The sequence below is a fragment of the Condylura cristata genome, unplaced genomic scaffold, assembly GCF_000260355.1.
Source record: "Condylura cristata isolate star-nosed mole 26May11 unplaced genomic scaffold, ConCri1.0 scaffold00017, whole genome shotgun sequence".
NCBI lineage: Eukaryota > Metazoa > Chordata > Mammalia > Eulipotyphla > Talpidae > Condylura > Condylura cristata.
In genome coordinates, this window is record NW_004567118.1 from 32880481 (window position 1) to 32888506 (window position 8026).

Consider the following 8026-nt stretch of genomic DNA (forward strand, 5'->3'; position numbering starts at 1 on the left):
GTGTGAGGCCTTTGTCAGGTCATTGTGTGGCTGCTGTCCTGAGTGTCGCTGGTCTGGCTCTTGCTGCTGTGTCTTGCAGCTCTGGGAGCGCCTCCTGTTGTGTCTTCTGTTGTCTTCTCCAGTCGGAACCTGACCTGGAGTCTGGCTGTCCTGCACCCCAGGCCGGCAGAGGCAGGAAGACACCATCTTAGACAGTGGCTTATTGCTTGGGAGAAGCTGCACATCCTCAGTGCATCATTACAGTCCTGATGCAGGACAGCACTGGACACGACTTTAGGTAAAATAAACAGTCACTATTAGCCTCAGAAACTCTTGTTTATCCCATTTGTTAAACAAATGTTTGTTGTGCTTCCTAAGCCCGAGCAGTCTTGCAGTTGTACATGTGGATGAAGAACCCAGACAGTGTTTGGTAAAGTATTTGGGCAGCAGGGCCTTGGCCAGTTTAGGGTCTCCTGCCGCATGGTATCCAAACCATCTGATATTTTTCTTTTTCCTTCTGACTTATGAAATTACTGTAGTTTTACATTTTACGTTTCAGTCTGATCTCATGATAATTTTTTTCATGGTAATTTTTTTAAAGACTTATTTATTTATGCATATAGAACTGGGGTACAGGCCAGAGGTGCAGGGGTGGTGAGAGGCTTCTCATGATAAATTTTTAATAAAAGTTCTTTGTTTTTCTTAAAACAATGGATGACTAACTGCTCTATCACCATTATTGAAAAGCTCTCTTCATGGGATTACAACTGAGATGAAAAAATGCACAAAAGGAAGAATGATGTAAAAAAAATATAAAAAATTTAAAAATTTTTAAAAAGCTCTCTTTCCTGGAGGGAAATGCACGGGACTATGGTGGTGGCACAGGGGTGATTTGGTGATGGGAAACCCGTGGGGATTACAATTGAGATGAAAAAAAAATGTGCAAAATGATGTAAAAATAAACTTTTTAATAAAAAAAAAAAGCTCTCTTTCCTTCACTGAGTGTTTTTTTTATATTTTTGTCAAAATCAGTTGATCCTACTGGTGTGGTTCTTTTTTTTTTTTTTTAAAGATTATTATTTATTCATATAGAACTGGGGTACAGGCCAGAGATGCGGAGGGTGAAAGGATTCACCAGAGACAGAGAGGGGAGCAGAACAGGCAGATCTATGAAGTACACTGCTGAGGGGAGCAGCGGGCGGGTGAGGAGAGGTCTGCCTGGCCATGTGGATCTCCTCTGGGGCAGGCGGGGATCGAACTCATGCGGAAATGGCTTTAGCTTCTCAGTGCTGTGCTTTAACCCGCTGCACCACCAGGGAGGGCCCCTGGTGTGGTTCTTAACTAGGCTTTCTATTCTGACCCATTGATCTGTATGTCTATCTCTTCACTGATACATCAATACTAGATAAATTACTATACATACCTACATAATAAAATTTAATTTTGAGAAAAGTTATCCCAATTTATTCTGCTTTTTCAAGATTGTGTTAGTTCCTATGTCCTTCTGCATAAATTGTGGAACAATCTTGTATTTATCTACAAAAAAATAATTGACGGGATATTGATAGTGGTTACATTAAGCCGGTTTATAAATTCGGAGGTAATTGATACTTTTACAATCAGTAGTCTTCTCATTCATGAATATCATGTCTCTCCTTTTATAAAGACCTATCAGCCAGGCCCTCCCTGGTGGCACAAGGAGTTAAAACACAGTACTATTAAGCTATCCACAGCCATTGCAGCACAAGTTCGATCCCTGGCCAGGGTAGGTGACCCACATGGTATGGCAGCATGCTGCTCCCCTCAGCAGTGTACTCTGTGGATCTGCCTATTCTGCTCCCTGCTCTGTCTCTGGTGAATCCTCTTAACCCTGCATCTCTGGCCCGTACCCCAGTTTTGTATGTATAAATAAATAAATCTTTTTAAATAAAATAAAATAAAGACCTATCAGCAATTTGCCACTTTCAGTCTGTCAGTTTTGTACCCATTTTATTAGATTTTAAACCTAAACATGTCATGTGTTTTGAGTGACTCTAATTAATGTATTGTATTTTTGTTCACCACTTGTTCATTGCTAGTATATGAAACTATAACTGATTTTTTAATGTTTATCTTTTATCCTGGATTTTGATAAAGTTACTAATTTTGGAGGTTTTCTTTGGAGATTCCTTGGAATTTTCTGTGTAAACAAGCATGTCATCTGAAATAGGGATATTTTAATGTTTTCCTTTGTAATCTATATATCTTTTAAAATTATCTTTCTCACTATGTTTTTATTGAATGCTTAATGGAACATATGAACTTAGGTAACTATCTAAATCTTCTGTAACTGCAGACTAGTTTTATAACACTACTAGCTAATGTCAAATGTGTTCAAACAACCAGACACATAAAAGGTTTTAATTTATTAAAGTATCATGAAAAATGTGCAGAATAAGCACAGGCATCTGCAGAATCTTCACTCCTCCTTTTCGATAGCATCAACATTGACATCTGCAGTTCCCCTAACTTTCTTCATTCTGTTCCTGTGTTCCTTTCACTATTTCCTTGAAGTCTTCTCACACAGTTCATGTCTCGGAAGTCTGTGTTTAGGTCATTCGTGTGTGTGTGCTGTGCGTGTGTATGTAATCCATGGAATTGTAAATCATGCCAAAGCCAGTGTTCTTGCAACTTCCAAAATGAGTTCTGAGTCATACAAAGTTGATATCAGGGTTGGTCTTACATATGTTGGGTAGTTTTTCCTGAATTTCTTTCATTGGTACTGTTGTCTTCCCAGGGAGACGGACCATTTGTTTCTGCTGAAACAGGTGTGAGTCATGAACTTCCTGGTCTGCATAGCTATGTTATCATTCATAATGGCAAGGGATTTTCAGGCAGCCAGGGATGAAAAGACTATCTATAGGCTTTTTATTTATTTTTCTTGTCTGTTGGCAAGCATTATATTCTATGAGAGTGATAAGCGCAGACATTCCAGACTTATTCCAAATTTTTATAGGAATGCATTCAAACTTTCCATTTTAGTCTTAGCTTTTGTGGAAGTTCCCTTCTACTCCTATTTTTGTGAGAGTTTTTAATCATGAGAGGGTATTGGATTTTTGTCAAACTACTTTTCTGTAGGCATTGTTATGATCGGTAATTTTGCTTCTTTAACTTATTAATATACTACATTAGATTGAGTGATTTTCACTTATTGAATCAACTTTGCATCCTTGAAATAAATTTCACTTGTTCACAACTTTAATTATTTTTACATATTACTGAATTATACTACAATATTTTGTGTATGTATGCAGGAGGGATATTGGATTATGGTTTTCTTTTTGTATTTTTCCCCTCGTTTTGGTATCAGGATAATATAGCTCTATAAAACCAATTAAGAAGTATCTCCTGGCCCTTCCTGTGGCGCAGCGGGTTAAAGCACTGCTCTGAGAAGCTAAAGCCACTTCTGCATGAGTTCGATTCCCGCCTGCCCCGGACGTGACCACATGGCTGGCAGACCTCTCCTGACCCACCCGCTGCTCCCCTCAGCAGTGTACTTTGTCGGTCTGCCTGTTCTGCTCCCCACTCTGTCTCTGGTGAAGCCTCTCGCCAACCCTGAGCCTCTGGCCTGTACCCCAGTTCTGTATGTACACACACACACACACACACACACACACACACACACACACACACAAAAGTATCTCCTCCTGGAGCCTCCCTGGAAACCTAGGGGTTAAGTCTCAGAGTCATCACTGCTACAGACTGAGTTGCAGCTTTGCCCAGGGAGGTGACCCACATGGTACAGCAGACCTCTTCTGTCTCTCCTGCTACTCTCCTCAGCTTTTTATTTCACTAAATCTGCCTGTTCTGCTCTCCTTTGTGTCTCTGGTGAATCCTCTTATCCCTCTCATCTGGCCTGCACCCCAGTTCTACTAAATCCTTTTTTTTTTTTTAAATAAGAGGAATTACTTCCTCCTGTTCTATTTCTGGGAAGAGATTGTGTAGAATTGCTGTTAATTTTTCTTTAAGTATTTGATAGAAAGCTTCAGTGAAGCCATCTGGGTCTGGAAATAGATGTTTTTTAACTTTTAAATTATAAAGAAGAGAGAAGGCACTATCTCAGCATGTTAGCTCGGGCTTTGTTGGGCTTAACAAAAGAGCCATTTAAGATCTTTTAAAGGCAAATAAGCTTCAACAGCTCTCAGGCCTTTGGGTTCATCTGACTGATACCTCTGATCCTGATGACAAATACCAGTGTGGGCTTTGCAGTACATGGAAGCTTTTCTTGCCAGACTAGTCATTTGAATCTCAGTTCTGTACCTCTACCTATATTCCTTGTGGTATAGCTTAACTTTTTCATAGATAAGCTTCCTCCTTACCTTTCAGGGCATCTTTTGGACAAACTTCTTTCTCAGGTACTTGATCTTAATTGGTGAAATTCCTTCACTCTTTTTTAATGGTTTTGGCACAGCAGGAACCTTCTTTGTTTTGTCTTCTGCAACCTCCATGGTTCCAGTAAGAAAAGCGCTATCTATCCAAGTGAATTTATAAAACTACTAGTTATTCCTGCTTTCTGTCCCTCACATTTTAAAAAATACATTTGTGTGGCCCTCCCTGGTGGCCAAAAGGGTTAGAGTGCAGCACTGTAAGCTGGCTGCAGCCGCTTCTATGCAAGTTCAATCCCTGCCCAGGAGGTGACCCACACGGTGCAGCAGACCTCTCCTCACCTGCCCGCTTCTCCCCTCAGCAGTGTACTTCATCGATCTGCCTGTTCTGCTCCCCACTCTGTCTCTGGTGAATCCTCTCACTGCCCCTGCACCTCTGGCCTATACCCCAGTTCTGTATACATAAATAAATAAATCTTTAAAAAAATACATTTGTGCAAAAGCATTTTAGCACAATGAAGGTCCCTGCCCCTACACTCCATGCGAACCTATTTTCATAAAATACACTACAAATAGAACAAGTTCTGTTTTTATTCTGTATGGCAGATTACATATAACCTCTTCTTTTACTGGTCTGCTGACTTCACCTCTGAAGCAAATTTAACCAGATCACCTAATGAACCTGATGCCGAATGAACTTAGTTACCACAGGTCTGCTTTCCTAACCAATTGTGGTAGACTTGTTGACACTGGACAGTCTGTTTTCAGCTGAAAGGTGGTACTTAACTTTGATCTCTGGCTGTTTGGTATGGTGGATAATCGCCAGATGTGACACATGACAGCATTAATGGTGATGATTAAAAATGTTGGTTTTAGGATTTTTACATGCTATGTAATCAGAATAACAAGAATGGCTTTGCTCAGATGTTAATTATTATGAAAACTGTGTATACTTTACCTACAGAATATTAAACAGTTTTGTTTTCTGTAAAGATTTATTTTTACTTATGCATACAAAAACTGAGGTATAAGTCAGAGGTGAGAGGAATCACTAGAGACAAAGTGGGGAGCAGAACAGGCGTATCTACTGAAATACACTGCTGAGGGGAGCAGCGGGCAAGACAGGAGAATTATGTGCACAAGGCGGCTCAGCTCCCTGGCCAGGGATCAAACTCATGCCACTCCCACTACTGATAGCTTCATGGTGCTGGAAATTTAACCCCTGTGACACCAGGAAGACCTTTAATCACAGTTTTAATGTTGTACTGGGGTATTCACTGACTCATGAGTATAAATATGAATTAATATCTCATGAATATGGATTTACTGAAATGTAGAATATTGAGTTACAACAAACAGTCTTCCTGCCCCCAAAAAGAATGTCAGAAGCCAACAACCAATATTAATGCAAAATACTAAAGACATTACTATTATTAAGTCAGCAACAAGAACAGGATGTTTTCTATTATGATTCTTAATTATAATTGTCCTTAAAATTCTAAGTTAACTGTGCAAAAATTAAAAGGAGACAATTGATTTTCTTCTTTTTAAAGAATAAATGTTCATAAAATACCATAACGTAAAAAGTGAATATTTTCTATTATTTCCTCAATTCGATTACTCAGAAGTAATTATCTTTAATAGGCCCGTCTCTATGTATGTGTAGACATTTATATTTCTGAATCTATTTACTTGGGTTTAAAAAAATGGAGTCATATTATTATCATATAAAAGATTTTCTGAACTTAACAAAGTAAAATGGGCAGAATTCCAGGTTCCTATTAGAAATGCTCCTCAGTCTCTTTAATGATTGTACTGCATTTCATGGTATAAATGTACCATAATTTATCTAACCATAACCTACTGATGAATGTTAAGTTGTGTTACATTGTTTGCTATCAAAAAAAAAAGAGCTTTAATGAATACATTTACCTATGTATTTACTCACTTGTGAAGGAGTATTTTAGGAGTGAAATTGCTAGATCAGAGGATATACCATTTAAAATTTTCACAGATACTCTCAAATTATTCTTAAAAATACTGACCAATTTGCACTCATAAGATTTGGCAAATTTCATTTGTTTTTATTTACTTTCTCATGTAGACTGAAATATAAATTCTTGCTACTTTTGCCCATCTGGTAGATAAAATAAGAATAATATTCATTACTTATAGATTTTATGATCTTTTACCTGATCATAAAACAAGAAAATTAAATAACTAAAGTTTATAGGGAAGAGTGGTATATGTGTGAAGGAAAGCACTTAGAAGAAGAATAAATTACACTCCGGAGGTCATTTTCTCAGTTTGAGTTAAAAACATTAAAAATATGTATCTTTTCTGATTTAGCAATTAAAATCCAGAACTTCCCCTACAAAAATAAGAAGATATGCAAAGTTTTAGCTATAGCAACTTTTACTGAAGCATGGTTTATAGGTAAATATTGAAAAAATCTAAATGCCCAACAAGAGACTAGTCAAATAATGATGGTTCATTCAGACAATCAGACATTACACATTCATTAGAAATTATTATGTTTATTAAAATTTGTTAACGAACAGTTTCATACTCTATGAAACTTCAATAAAAAAGATCACAGAATAAAACATATATATGACATCAATAAAAATGTATATAGGGCCTCCCTGGTGGCACAGGGGTTAAAGACACAGTGCTATTAAGCTACCTCCAGCCACTATAGCATGAGTTCAAAACCTAGTCGGCCAGGTAGCTAACCTACTTGGTGCAGACCTCTCCTGTTTTGCCTGCTGCTCCCCTCAGCAGTGTATTTTAGTAGACCTATCTATTCTTCTCTCCACTCACTCTGGTGAATCCTCTCACCCCCCCATACCTCTGGCCTGTACCCCAGTTCTTATATGCATAAATAAATTAATCTTTGAAATATATATACATACATACATATGTACACACACATACATGAATAGTTCTAAATTACCTACCAAATTGAATTTAGTCAAATTTAGTCTGCTCTAAAGGTAAATTATTGTTTAAGTCCAAGCTAAAACATCATCCAAATGTAAACTTAGCTCCTGACATCCCAGCTAACTTACCAGGAGTGAATGCACATATAAAACTCAGAGATAAACCACCCATAAAATTCTGACATAAAATCCTTACAGTTAGGTTCCTTAATAAAAGTAATGGTTGCTTGAATAATGTCTCTGCTTATTTTTGAAAGATCACAAACTCTGCCAGAGTATCTCAGGATTGTTTTCAGCTGCCCCAGGGACCCTGAGAATCCCATATTGTGTCTGTAATTTAAACGCTTAGCCACTGATTGGAAGATGATTTTAGCTAAATGTTGCAGTGTCCCCACAAAAAAGAGAGCTAGTATTTGCTCAGACAATTCCCTTTTTTCCCAAACCATGAATCAACCCCATTGTCCCACTAGCCTCTGCACATCATTCTGTTCATCACAGCTGATGGCAAAAGCAGGGATAAGACCAAGACACCAAGACTGCACAAGGAACAAGCTACCAGGCCACAGTATTTAATTCTACTTGCAAAGAAAGAGTCAGGATTTCACAAGGGCTGCTTCAGAGAAATAGAAATGTGTCAGAGGCTAAATTTTTTTTTTTTATTAAAAAGTTTATTTTTACATCATTTTTCACATTTTTTTTTTCATCTCAATTGTAATCCCCACGGGTTTCCCATCACCAAAT

At 37.9% G+C, this 8026-nt stretch overlaps 1 pseudogene; it reads right to left on the reverse strand.

Annotated features, from left to right (window-relative positions):
- Nucleotides 1–2437: 2437 nt before the first annotated feature.
- On the reverse strand, nucleotides 2438–2833 carry LOC105853751 (annotated as a pseudogene).
- Between the last annotated feature and the right edge of the window lie 5193 nt (nucleotides 2834–8026).